Source organism: Lepus europaeus, chromosome 8 (genome assembly GCF_033115175.1).
Source record: "Lepus europaeus isolate LE1 chromosome 8, mLepTim1.pri, whole genome shotgun sequence".
Taxonomy (NCBI): domain Eukaryota; kingdom Metazoa; phylum Chordata; class Mammalia; order Lagomorpha; family Leporidae; genus Lepus; species Lepus europaeus.
Genome location: NC_084834.1, coordinates 33199949 through 33214883, shown reverse-complemented (window position 1 = coordinate 33214883; position 14935 = coordinate 33199949). Strand labels below are relative to the sequence as shown.

The 14935-nt window shown below is 41.0% G+C and overlaps 1 pseudogene; it reads left to right on the top strand.

The window, feature by feature from the left end:
• The first annotated feature begins 5522 nt into the window (after nt 1-5522).
• Nucleotides 5523-5645, top strand: LOC133766179 (U5 spliceosomal RNA; annotated as a pseudogene).
• Nucleotides 5646-14935: the final 9290 nt, after the last annotated feature.

Below are 14935 nucleotides of genomic sequence, written 5' to 3'. Positions count from 1 at the left end.
TGGCAAAGTTTAAATGAATGATGTAGATGGATACTCTTCAGTTTACAATGGGGTTATGTTTCGATAAATCCACCTCAAGTTGAAAATACGGTGTTGAACATGCATTTAACACACCTAAACTATAGCAACACAGTACCTTGTCAAATCTGTTGCTTCTCCTCATGGCCCTGGCGTTGACTGTAACTGCAGCCACTGCTGCTGCCCAGAGTAATGAGATAGGACCATACTGCAAGTGACTAGCTTGGGGAAAAGTCAGAATTCAGTGTCTACTGAATATGTATCGTATGTGGACAATTGCAAAGCTGAAAAATCGTTTAATCATTGAAATAGTGGGGCCATTTTTAGAAGACATTTAGTACTCAAGAAATATAAATATTAAAATATAAATTTAAATATATAAATTTAAATATATAAATATTAAAAATAATGATTTTTTTGGTTGGATTTCAGAACACAATTTAAAAAAAAAAAAAAAGCTTAAGGGACTGGCACGATGGCTCACTTGGTTAATCCTCCACCTGCGGTGCTGGCATCCCATATGGGTGCCGGTTCTAGTCCCGGCTGTTCCTCTTCCAGTCCAGCTCTCTGCTGTGGCCCAGGAAGGCAGTGGATGATGGTCAGGTGCTTGGGCCCCTGCACCCGCATGGCAGACCAGGAAGAAGCGCCTGGCTCCTGGCTTCGGATCAGCGTAGCTCTGGCCATAGCGGCCATTTGTGGGGTGAACTAACCAAAGGAAGACCTTTCTCTCTGTCTCTCTCTTCAAATAAAAAAAAAAAGCTTAAAACCCATTACTTTTTAGCTATCAGAATTGTGGGTCCCAGCCATAAAGGCACTAAAAATCAAAGACCTCAGAATGTTCCACACATGTGCCGTGAGTCAGTTCTTAGTTTCTTTCATTAGAATATGGATCATTTATCACCCATGTACAGTTAGCTCTTAGACTCTCTTAGCCTCCCAATGCCAATGAACCAGTAAAAGAAAACCATCCCCAGAGAAAAGTGTGTTTAGCCTTCCAGTATGGATCCCTAGGTTTTGGAGATGATAACTCCCAGATCAGGGGATGTAGGATTTCACAGGTGGAAATTAGAACTTGGTGTTTTCATGCATAGACTATCTTATTATAAATCATTAATTATACATACAAATTTGTAGAAAAGAATATGATCAACACTGGTATATCCTCTTCACCCAGCTTAAAAAGGTAAAGCATTGTGAGTACTCAGTGCTGCCATGTTGAACAATTGTGGAAGCTTCTGTTCTTTGAGCAGAGTGATTCGTCAGCTGAAGGATACCACATGGTTTTCCATGTAACTCCAGGGATTCAGTTACGTACACTTGAGCCTGGACACAATCAAATAGCTCCAATAAACATTTCCTTCTATCAGGTGCCACCACTCTGAATTTGGTATTACTCTCAACCTCATCTCTCTTTATTATATATATACATGTATATATATACATATATATAATAAAATTTGCATTTCTTCTATTGTGAGCTTATATAAACACTATCATTTTTTTGAGAGGTAGTTGGAGAGAGTTCCCACCACTTGTTTATTCCCCAGATTTCCACAATAGCCCCAGGCTAGGTACCAAAGCCAGAGCTGGGAACTCAATCCAGGTCTCCCATGTGGGTAGCAGGGACCCGATCACTTGAGCCATCAGTGCTGCCTCCCAGCGGCTGCATCAGCAGGAAGTTGGAGTCAGGATCAAGCCAGGTGTTGAACTCGGGCACTCCAATATGGGACATGAGCATCTTAAGCCCTAGGCCAAACGCCCACCTCGACAGCATCGTTCTTTATGAATGCTTCTGCACTTTCCTTCTTATGAACTCAATATTATGCCTGCAAGAAATATTCTTATTGACGTCAGTAACTCCAGTTCATTTATTTTAACTGCTTAAAAGCATTGCGTTTCATTATATGGATAAACCAGTTTATCCATTCTTTTAGATGAAGAGTTTTTTTGTTTTGTTTTGTTTTTTTTTTTTTTGCCTTCTCTCTTTTTTGGATGACAGCATTGGAAGTCTTCAGTACATGTTAGTTATGTTTTGTATTCAATATGTTAGCATTATCTATCCCATGCTCCTTCTTGTGTGCTTTCTGCAAATCATTATCTAAAAACCCAAGAATTATACAAATGTTTATCAGTCTCCTTCACAGCAAGAGAGCCACATGCAATTTAGATTTGGTCAATCAAATGAAATCATGGAAGCTTTTCATCAGAGAAGTAAGATAGACACTGCACTTCCACTTTTTCTGATGCTGCTATTGCTAGGCCTGCGTAGTCACAGAATTCTGGATCTTGCTATTCAATGACATCAGAGCACCAGTGTCCACTCACTTGTGAGGTTTGAGAAGCAAGGCACAGTAAATCCATTTTGTCATTGTGAGTCATTGCAGATCTGCTGTGGATCTAGAACTGGCAAGCAGTAGCAGCAGCAACAGCTTCCTAATTTCGCAACAGTTTTGTGACTGGCAGCCCCCTGCTCAAGGTACAACCTGGTTTCATTCTATATTAGTTTCTCATTATGATAATGAAATACTGGTCACAAGCTACGTATGAAGTATGCAGTTTGGTAAGTTCAAAACCCAGATTGGACAGCCTCTTTGGCTTGGCCTCTGGTGAGTCCAGTCGATGGTGGTGCATCATGCTGTGAGTGAGTGTAGAAGCAAATAGCCACATTTCAAACCAGAGTAGAAAGAAAGGAAAGGTGGGACCCAATTCATGCTCTTATAACAACTCTCTTGACAACCACAAGGAGTCCTGGGAGAACAACCTTCTGAAGTCATGTTCCCCAGTGAATTAAAGCTCCACCACCCCCCCCCCCCCAGAGCCATCTTGGGGTCAACCTTTTAACATCTGGACCCTTGAGGGACACCCAAACTAATCAAATCACAGCGTGCTCTGGTCATTCCAAAGGACTTCCCTAGAAGTCATACCTAAAAACTCAACAGAGAACATAGTTTTTAATCCTCCTAATGATTTCCCTTAATGCCCTATAATTAGAGACAGATTTATCATGAAGTTGCAGAAGTTAAGACGTCAGATACCCTCATTGCATAGGCCCATGCCTGGTCATGTATTTTTTAAAATGTTGCAAGAGTGAGAGACTTTAATTGCTATAAATGAAAGCTATTGTCTCATTGCTATGGAACTTTCCCTCAGTTACACTTTCATTTGTTTCCACGGTTGATAGGGTGGCCTTGGGCATTTTGGGGGATCCAGTTAAGGAAAAATTGAGTTAGGTATATATTTAGATTGGAATAACAGACACTTTTTTTGTTTGGAATCACTCCTAAAGTCCAGTATGTGGAGTCAAACAATTTCACAACTTGAAGGGAAATAAATCATGTTGTACCAAAAGAGCAGGTATTGAAGAAGTAACAAAGTTTAAAATTTTTCAAAAATGAAGAAACTAACTTGTGGAAAATGCTTCCAAATCTTATAGTTCAGAGTAAAAGGAAATTTGACATGGTTTACACAATATGTGCTGTAATTCTTAGATCTTATGTGGCACTATCCATAATGAATTGTTAGTTTAGAAAATTTCTTTCATTTTATCGTCATAATAAAAAAATCAGTCACCTTGAGAAAAACTAATCCTGTAAAGTCATTACCAAATAAAGAGGAAATCAAAAGGCATATGCAAAAAGTGTAAGAAAAACACTGGAAAAGTTTATCAAGCATTTAATATTTTACACTTTTAGACTTTGAGAACTGTGTCAAACATCAGATTTTTAGAATTCATAATTTATGATTTACTATTATGAACAAACTTGAATTTCATATCTAATTTTGCACTTATAATATGTCCTCTTTTTCCCAAAAAGGAAACCCAAAGAAACCCAAATTTTGTATGAAAACCATACAAAATGCATGCTCCCAAACAACTAAATCCTTCTTTGCTAGTAATAAACCACCTACATGAGGTTAAGTGGATACTGTTGGAAAATGAGGTAGTTAATATCAAGTGTGCTTATATGCAATCATTACAAGGAAATGGACCTGGAATTGGTTATCTTACCTAGGTTAGTTTGATAATAATGATCATCTCATTAGCAACAGATGACAGCCTCTGCTTGCCTAGAATGAAGGGCCACTCAAAATGCAGGCTTTGGTAGACCTGCCAGCTGCTACACAACCCACTGGAGTGGGAGTAAGAAATAGGAAAATAAAATAACACAAAAGCAGTGATTTGGCTAATTCTAATTGCGATGGTGAACTTAAAATAAGAATAAGCTTCACGTTTCAAACTCTTAGTTCGGGCACAGAGGACCAGAGGATTGTTATAATTACCCTGAAATAATTGCTCTCAAACTATGGCACCTATAAGAAGGGCTTGTTAGAGTACTAACAGCAATTTCTGATTCAGTAGATTGGAAATGTACATTTTAGGCTCCATTTCAGTCAATTTCAAGGTGATGCTAATGTTGTTGGCCCATGGGCTACTCTTTGAAAACCATTGCTTTAAGCAAATGCTTTCTCTAGTGCACTTGCAAGGCAATTATAGTTATAGTATAGGTATTCCATAGTGTGTATATATATATATATATATATATATATCATAATTTCTTTATCCAGTGAAGAATTGATGGACATCTGGGTTGATTCCATATCTTTTCTAGTGTGAATTGGGCTGCAATGAACATAGGGGTACAGATCATTCTGTCATATGCTAATTTCATTTTATTTGGGTAAATTCCCAGGAGTGGGATGGCTGGATCATAAAGTAGGTTCATTTTTAGATTTCTAAGGTATCTCCATTCTATCTTCCACAATGGCTGTACTGGTTTACATTCCCACTAACAGTGGATGAGGATACTTTTTTTTCCCCCACATCCTTGACAGCATTTCTTGTTTATTGATTTCTATATATGAGCCATTCTAACTAGGGTGAGGTGAAACCTCATAGAGGTTTTAATTTGCATTTCCCTGATGGCTAGTGATCCTGAGCATTTTTTCATGTGTCTGCTGACCATTTGAATTTTTTCCCTTGAAAAAATGACTGTTAAAATCCTTTGACCATTTCTTAACTGGATTGTTTGTGTGGTTGTTGATGAGTTTCTTGAGCTCTTTATAAATTCTGGATGTTAGTCCTTTATCAGTCACATAATTTGCAAATAATTTCTCCAGTTCTGTCAGTTGCCCTTCACTTCACTGAGTGTTTCTTTTGCAGTACAGAAGTGTCACAATTTGTGTACTCCCATTTGTCAATTTTGGCTTTGATCACCTGTGTTTCTGGGGTCTTTCCCAAGAACTCTACATGTGTCAATGTCTTGCAGGATTTCCACAATGTTCTCTAGTAATTTGGTGATAGCAGGTAATAGCTTTAGGTCTTTGATTCATTTTGAGTGTATTTTTGTGTAAGGTGTAAGTAGGGGTCTTGTTTCATACTTCTACATGCAGAGATCTAGTTTTCCCAGTGCCATTTGTTGAAGAGACTGTCCTTGCTCCAGGGACTGATTTCAGCTACTTTGTAAAAGATAAGTTGGTTGTAGATGAATGGACTGATTTCTGGAATAGTATGGTTTCTCTTCAGACAGAATAAGTGTTTTGCCTTTTACAAAACATTTCTGGAGTTTGTATTCTGTTCTATTAGCCTACATGTCTATTTTTTGCCAATACCAGGCTGTTTTGGTTTTAACTGCCCTGCAATATGTCTTGAAATCTGGTATTGTGATGCCTCCAGCTTTGTTTTTGTTGTATAAGCTTGCTTTAGCTATTTGGGGTCTCTTGTGTTTCCATATGAATTTCAGCATTATTTTCTCCAGATCTGAGAAGAATGTCCTTGGTATTTTGATTGGTATTGCACTGAATCTGTAAATTGCTTTCAGTAACATGGACATTTTGATGATATGGATTCTTCCAATCCATGAACATGGAAGATATTTCAATTTTTTTGTGTCTTGTTCTATTTCTTTAATGTTTTATAATTTTCATTGTAGACCTTTGACATCCCTAGTTAAATGTATTCCAAGGTGTTTAATTTTTTGTACCTACTGTGAATGGGATTGATCTTAGAAGTTCTTTCTCAGCTGCAGCATTGTCTTTCTCAGCCATGCCATTATCTGTATACAAAGGCTGTTGATTTTTGTATGTTGATTTTATATCCTGTCACTTTACCAAACTCTTTTATGAGTTTCAATAGTTTCTCAGTGGAGTCTTTTGAATCTCCTATATATAGAATCACGTCATTTGCAAATACAGATTGTTTGACTTTCCCCTTTCCAATCTGTATCACTTTTTTTTATTTTTGACAGGCAGAGTGGATAGTGAGAGAGGGAGAGAGAAAGATCTTCCTTTGCTCTTGGTTCACCCTCCAATGGCTGCTGTGGCCGGCGCGCTGATCCGAAAGCAGGAGCCAGGTGCTTCTCCTGGTCTCCCATGGGGTGCAGGGCCCAAGCACTTGGGCCATCCTCCACTGCCCCCCCCCGGGCCATAGCAGAGAGCTGGCCTGGAAGAGGGGCAACCGGGACAGAATCCGGCGCCCCGACTGGGACTAGAACCTGGTGTGCCCGCACCGCAAGGCGGAGGATTAGCCTGTTGAGCCACGGCGCTGGCCCCAATTTGTATCACTTTGATATCTTTTTCTTGCCTAATGGCTCTGGCTAAAACTTCAAAGGGAATACTGAATAGCAATGGTGAGAGTGGGCATCTTGTCTGGTTGGATCTTAGTGGGAATGGTTCCAACTTTTCCCCATTCAATAGGATATTGGCTGTGGATTTATCATAAATTGCCTTGATTGTGTTGAGGAACGCCCCCCCCCCCCCCGCCTTTTTTTGACAGGCAGAGTGGACAGTAAGAGAGACAGAGAAAAAGGTCTTCCTTTTTTTCTGTTGGTTCAGCCCCCAAGTGGCTGCTGTGGCCGGCACGTTGCGCTGATCCAAAGCCAGGAGCCAGGTGCTTCTCCTGGTCTCCCATGTGGGCTCAGGGCCCAAGCACTTGGGCCATCCTCCACTGCCTTCCTGGGCCACAGCAGAGAGCTGGACTGGAAGAGGAGTAATCGGGACATAATCTGGCGCCCCAACCAGGACTAGAACCCGGGGTGTTGGCGCCGCAGGCTGAGGATTAGCCTATTGAGCCGCGTCGCTGGCCGAGGAATGCCCCTTCTTTACCAAATTTTCTTCAGGTTTTCATCATAAAAGCATGTTTATTTTATCAAATGTTTTCTCTGTGTCTATTGAGATTATCATATGTATTTTGCTCTTCAGTTTGTCAATGTCATCGATTTGTGAATGAGGAACTATCTCTACATACCAGGGATAAATCCCTCTTGGTTCAAGTGAATGATCTTTCTGATGTGTTGTTGGGTTCTATTAGATAGTATTTTGTTGAGTAGTTTTATATCTATATTTGTAAAGGATATTGATCTATGGTTCTCTTTCTCTGATATACCATTTTCCAGTTTAAGAATTGAGGTGATGCTCTCTTCAAAGAAGGATTTTGGCAGGATTTCCTCCCTTTCCTGATCCAAAGCCAGGAGCCAGGTGCTTCTTCCAGGTCTCCCACGTGGGTGCAGGGGCCCAAGGACTTGCACCATCTTCTACTACTTTCCCAGGCCATAGCAGAGAGCTGGATCAGGAGAGGAGCAGCCTGGACTAGAACCAGCATTCATTTTGGATGCTGGCACTGCAGGTAGAGGATTAATCTACTCTATCATAGTGCTGGCCCTGATTTTCATTTTTTTTTTAATTTGTTCAGACTCACTTTATGGCCTAGCATATAGTCTATCCTAGAAAAAGATTCCATACACTGAGAAAAAGAATCCTTGCTTAGTATATACTAAGTTGATCTTCTGTATATGAAGGTAATTGAAAATGAAACTCGATGAAGGGCGGGATGGGAGAGGGAGTGGGAGAGGGGAGGACTGCAGGAGGGAGGGAAGTTGACAGGGGGGGAAAGCCACAACAATACAAAAGTTGCACTTTGTAAATTCACATTTATTAAATAAAAAAATGTGTATTCTGCAATATGAGATGAAAAGTTTTTAGATATCAGTTATGTCCATTTGGTCCATGGTGTTGATTAGCTCTATTATTTCTTTACTGATTTTCTGTCTAGCTGATCTGTCCATTGATGAAAGTGGGGTGTTGGCCGGCGCCGCGGCTCACTAGGCTAATCCTCTGCCTGCGGTGCCAGCACCCTGGGTTCTAGTCCTGGTCGGGGCGTCGGATTCTGTCCCACTTGCTCCTCTTCCAGTCTAGCGCTCTGCTGTGGCCCGGGAAGGCAGTGGAGGATGGCCCAAGTGCTTGGGCCCTGCACCCGCAGGGGAGACCAGGAGAAGCACCTGGCTCCTGGCTTCAGATCAGCATGGTGCGCCGGCTATAGCGCGCTGGCTGCAGAGGCCACTGGGGGGTGAACCAACGGAAAAGGAAGACCTTTCTCTGTCTCTCTCTCTCTCACTGTCCACTCTGCCTGTCCAAAAAAAAAAGTGGGGTGTTGAAGTCCCCCATTACTATGGCATTGGAGTCTATGTCTACCTTTGGACCCATTAACAGTTCTTTTAAATAGCCAGGTGCTTGCCATTGGGTGCTTATACATATTCCTGTTGAATGGATCCCTTCATCACTACAAAATGCCCTTCTTTGCCTTTTTCAGCAGTTTTTGTCTATTTTGTCTGAACTGGCTACACCAGTTCTTTTTTGACTTCCATTAGCATGAAACATCTTTCCCTGTCCTTGCACTTTCAGTCTGCATCATATTTGTTGGTGAGGTGCTTCCTGTAGGCAGCAAATAGATGGGTCTTGTTTTTTAATCCATTCAGCCTGCTTGCATTTTTTAACTGGAGAATTTAGGCTATTTACATTCAAAATTACTATAAATAACTAACAATTTGGCCCTGACATTTTTCCATAAATATTCCTATTGTTAACTTTGGGTTTCCTTTGTACTTTTACTGGGAGATTTTCTGCCTTCACATCCTTTCATACCGATGTCCGTCTTTCTGGGTTTCTGTGTATAAGCATCTTTTGTAAGGCTGGGCAAGTGGTGACAAATTGTTTCAATTTCTGTTTGCTATGGAAGGTCTTTATTTCAACTTCATTCATACATGAGAGCATTGAAGAGCAGAATATTTTGGATTGACAGTTTTTTCTTTAAGACTTGGACTGTCAGTCTGTTCTCTCCTAGCCCAATGAAAAGTCTAATTGGAGATGCTCTGAAAGTAATCTCACGTTTCTCTCATGCACATTTTTCTTTATGTTTTACTGTTGAGAGTTTGACTACAATGTGTTATGGTGAAGATCTTTTCTGGTCATTTTTATCCTGAGTTCTATGTGCTTCTTGTACTTGGTTTCCCTTTCTTTCTCCAAATTTGGGTTGTTTGATAGTATCCCATAACTCTCCAACACTGTTTTTAAATTTTCTAGTTTCTTCTTTTTTTTGGTCTGAAAAATTTCCAAAAATTTGTCTTCTACTTCTATCTTGGAAATACTTTCTTCTGCCTCACTAAGTCTGTTATTAAGGCTTTCCACTGAAATTTTATTTGACATATTCATCATTTCTAATATTTCGTCTTGATTTCTCTTCAAAATCTCAATTTCTTGGGAGAATTTTTCATTCATGTCATGTATGGATTTCTTTAATTCTTGGATTTGTGTCATTGCTTCTGAGTAATCCTATGATTAATCTTTTGAATTGCATTTCAGGCATTTCATCAATCTCTTCATCTTCACATTCTAATATTGAAGCATTGTTGTGTTCCTTTGGGGCAGGCTCATGTTGTCTTATCCTGTGTGTTTATTCTTAAGCAATTGTGGGGATACTTGGCGTTTTCTTCCTCTGATGGATTTATCTTTGGACTATGCCTCTGTGGCTTCTTGGAGTATCTGCTGTTTCAGTAAATACCCAGATGAGTGTGCTGGGTGTGGCCAGGGAGCTCTTCTCAGTGCTCCAGTGTTGGAGGAGTATCCAAGGTGACACCCAAGTTGGGTGTGTTAGATCTCATCTTTATTATCAGCAGGGAGGTTTTGATCACTTCTGTTGGCTTAATCAGACTCACTTCATCTCTTCCAAGGTGATCAAGGCCTGGATGTTAGCCAAAAGTGAGTGCAATACTCATTTGTGCTGCCGTCAGCACTGTACAAAGGAACTGTGCAGTCCTCAGAGTGAGCACAGATCCCAATGCAATGACCCCCTGCAGGCAGTCAGGGAGCTCTGAGTATGTGAAGTCACTCACTGATTGCCAGGAGCCTCAGCTATACCCTGCACCCTCTTGTTCAGTCACAGCACACAAGGCTCTCACAATCATGAGGTGCAGAGGATCTGCTTTGACTTGCTAGTCTGTCGCATCCACAAAGAGCAGAGACACTCCCAGAGCCAACTGCTTGGGGGTGCTCCACCTCAGCAGTTTGAGCTCCAGAGCCTGCGACGTGATGAGAGTTTGGAGGCACCTCACAGTCCTACATGAGTGCACAGCCCTCTGTTGATCCTTCCAGCCAGACTCACAGTCAGTGGGGAGTGTGGATTTTTTCCCTCTGATAAAATCCCTGGATCACATGTGTGCACAATACCCACCTTTCTCAAGCCCTACTCATTTTAGTATATGTGCTGCTGAAGCGAGCACAGCCCTACTCATTTTACAATTGTACTGGGCACGTACAAGGGTCTGCAGCTGGTACTAACGTCAGACTAGCTCCTTCTCCCTGCCTGTTTCCGGGTTTGTGCCCTAGAGCTGCTACGTTTGCCTCTGCTGACAAGATGGTGGCCATCTTGGCCAGTTGATGGGTGTGAACACAAGACCTGCAACAGCTGCTTCCCACTTATGTCCAAAATGGTGCCCGCCCTCTGTCAGCTGGTTGCCAGGTGCCCTTGTCCGGGAGGGAGATGCGAAGAGAGCAGCATGCCCCTTTTCTTTTGCTCTTGGTGAGCAGGCACCGTGTTCCCCTCAGGGCTCTGGGCTGGACTCAGAGACAGTGTAGTCTGCTAGGTTCTCCCCGGCTATGTCACCTGTGGTATGGGCCGCTGCAGTCTGATCTCACCGTGCTCTCCAAAGCTGGCGCTTTCTCCAGCTCTGGGCTGCAGGGGTTGTTTGCTGTGTCCATGCTCATTGTTGTGCATCTTCACCTTCCAATCAGATCCACAGCATTGCTCCTCCTGTGGAATCTCCACTGCAGTTTTTCCTCCAACTCTCCCCCTAAGAATGCACTTTCTCCCCCAGTTTTTTTTTTTTTTTACTTTAATATTTTTGCCTAGCCTAGAGGAGACTTCCCTGTCACTATTCTACCGCTTGGCATTCCCAATAAAAGATTAATATCCATCATATTTCAGGAACTCAAACTCAACAGCAACAAAAAACAATCCTGTTAAGAGAGAGCAAAAGAGACCTACGTAAATGCTTCTCAAGAAAAGGAAAATAAATGACCAACAAATATGTGAAAAAGCTCAGTATCAGTAGCCATCCAGGAAATGAAAATCGAAAACACAGTGAGATATCCGTCACCTCACCCCTCTTAGAATAGTTATTACCAAACAGAAAGTTGCAAATGCTGGTGAGGATGTGGAGAAAGGAGAATGCTCGTCCACCATTGGCTACAGATGAAAATGAGTGCAGCCACTGTGGAAACCAGTGTGGGATTCCTTTAGAAAGTAGAAATGCAACTACTATATGATCCAATCCTACTACTGGTTATATATTCAAAAACATGAAATCATAGTATTGAAGAGATTATGGTTCTGCCATATTTATTGGACTTAATTCTTTACCTTCAAAACATTTTAAGCCAGAAGTGACACAATTTGTGGTTTTAAAATGTAGTGAATATACTAAGAAAGGCACAATGCTAGAATTTTATTAATAAAAGAGAAACATAAGTAAAGACTTCCATACATAATTACTTTCATTAACATTCTAAGAATTGTAAATTTATCATAAACATTTAGATTTAGCATGGAACCAGAATAGCAGAGAGGAAAGAGCACAGCCTTTGGGGAAATTCAGATCAGACATTCATCCCAGCTTTTCAAAATCTGGCTTTGAGATTCAAGGAAACATGTCAATGCTATGAGCATGCATTTCCTCATCAGTAAAATGGGAATAAATTTTAATTGTTGGTACAATTTGCCTATCACCAGGAGCCCATTCTAAGATATCAGATTAAACTGGCTCAACTCTCCAAACTGTGACAATTCAGTCCTTCCCACATCTCCCTGTCACTTCTAAGGGCTCCTGTCTTTAAGATTTTACATGTATGTTTTGGTACCAATGAAACTTTCTCAGCGTATTGGTCTAGGAGCAAACCTTTTCCACACCAGAAGTTTCCTGAACCAAGCATTACATAAGCTTAATAGATAGGAAATTGGTAGGAAGGTCTCACTGGGAGATATCATATTGAGAACTGCAGTCTGGTTCCACTTCCTGTCTTCCTCTTTCTGGTTCCCTTTTGTCTCTGGTTCAATATCAATGAAAAAAAAAAAAAAGTCAAAACCCTACCTCCACCTGCCAAGAATTATTTTGCCCCCTCCTACATTCTCTCACTGTCTCACCTAATCAACCACCAAAGTATTTTTCTAATATAGTTCTCTTTTTGTAAGAGGAATTCTGGAGAGTGATATTTTCTTCATAACATTACATAAGATTTCAAAATCATTCATGTATAAATATTAGCTACTAATAATATTGATGCAGTGTTTCTCAGTGTGTAGCAAAACGTGACTTTAACCTTTTATGTTTTGCTTACAAGCAGAACCACCCCCTGGTCAGTCTCTCTAATCTAAACTAGAGGATGATCATATTAGTTTTGTTGCAGAAACAACTACACATGGCAATGCCTTCCAAATAGAAGTTTCTTTTTCACTAATATTTCACAGGGACTCCAGGTCATCGACAGATGTGTATTTGACAGTAGGTAGGCTGGGGCTTGACTTCATTTGTCATTACATTCTGGGACCTGAGTTGAAGATGCTGCCTTAAGTAGGCTATATCATCTCACAGCAGATGGAAAGGGGACCAGAGAAGCACACAATGGATTTTAAACCCTCTGCTCAAACATGACATTTATCATGTTCACTTACATTCTACTAGCCAAAGAAGTTCCAATGCCAAGTCTAATGTCAATGAGCAAAGAAGTAGAGAGGCTGATTATACAAATGGATAATGGCCAGATCTTTGCAATACAACTCTGATTCACAGCCCCTGCAGCAACCAGCCCAGGAAGCCAAACCACACCCTCTGTACAACCAGCCCAGAAAACTCAGGACTTCCTTTTTGACTTCCAGGTGCCTTATTTTTTGCCCCTGTATCCAACTCAGGCTCAACCAGAGAAAGCAAAATATGTTTTCCAAAGCAACTACATAATGTGCCCCACTTCTAGGGAGCCCTCCTCAAGCCTCCTCATGCCAACATCCTTCCATCAGCATACACCTGCAGCTCTCCCTGTCATTCACTGTAAAACTTCAATTCCTCTGCCTGTCTTTGAGTCTAGCACAAGTGTTTGTGGCTGACTCCTTTGCTATGGAACAAACTCTGGAAGAGTAGCCTGTGTTTGTTCCCTTTTGAGAGATCTTTCCTTGTTTCCACAAAGTTATCCCACCTACAGTGGCGGACTGGGGTGGGAAGGGTTATTGTGAGTATCATGGCATTGGGTAGGCATGAGGGAAGGGGAGACTAAATAAAATGGCTAATAACATAATTTGCCATAGCCAACCCTTGGGACTGTGAAAAGTGCCCATTCTTCCCTCCTCCCCTCCAAGTGAAATTCTATCCAATTGTGATGGCATTCTTGAAGCCCTGGATTTTCTGATAATCTGTTTCAGGTCTGGGTGTGAACTAAAACACGAATCACATACACAGGGTGTAATCATGGCTCTGGAGCAAGATAATGGTAACAAACTCTCTGGGAAGGAGAGGAATGAGAATTTACTGTAATCGCTTATCCATAGCATTTCTAGAATCCTGCTGGGAGAAGACTTCAAAAACCTCTTCTCTGTGTAGGAGATGCCTCTTGGTTGGGCTTCAGTTCTGAGTCGTGTAGGTTCTCCAGTCCACTTTGATCCATTGCTCTTGACTCTTCTCACTGGGAGAGTCTTCCTTTTTCCGTCTCCTCCTCAGAGCTCATTGAAGAACATGCTCTTCTGTGGCTGAATTCTTCTCAGTCTGCTTGCTGCCTATAGAGATCTGGGGGTCCAACAGTTTGTTTTTGTTTTAAATATTTCTCTCTCTCTCTCTCTCTCACACACACACACACACACACACACACACATACACACACACAAATACTTTATTTGTATTGGCTTTATTTCTGTTGTGATTATTGGCACATAGAATCAAACTACAATTTTTGTCAAGTCCCTTCCTCCTTCTACCAAGTACTTTGAGGTTATCAGTGTTGTATGCGGCAGACATTCTCTTATCTCTTTGTCCTGAACCAGCAGAGCAGATGAAGAGATTTATTTGTGGAGGGGGAGACTTAGTCCACTTAGGGACTTCAACCATGTTTAATTCTTTGCCCAAAGGTTGACATCTGTTGCTCAGAGTATTTCTATCTTTTACTGGCAGATAAAGGAAAGAGCTTATATTTTAACCCTGAAAATCTCAACATTTCTAAATCCCCTTTTCCTTCTCATTCTACTTAGCCAATTCCTTTCAGAGTTCATCTCTTCTTTATAGTAAATTCATCCAATAACAACCATGGCATGCCAGTTATATTCTGTTTTACCATACTTAGTCTGAAGTCACAAGTATATTAAATATAAAATCTTCCTCCAAATTACCGTGGACAGTGGTCATACCAAATATTCATTATTCCGTACCATAAGTTGTCATTCTTCCCTGTCTTGAATTAAAGTTGCCCTGTCATATAGTGGCCAGAAGCCAATGCTACATCTTTACGGCTTTTGTTAAGCAGCATTCCACTCCTGGTATCTATCTTGGTATATTCATTTTGCTGTAATAAAAAGTGGCCTCTGTGGCTTCTAAAATAAAGATTTATTTAA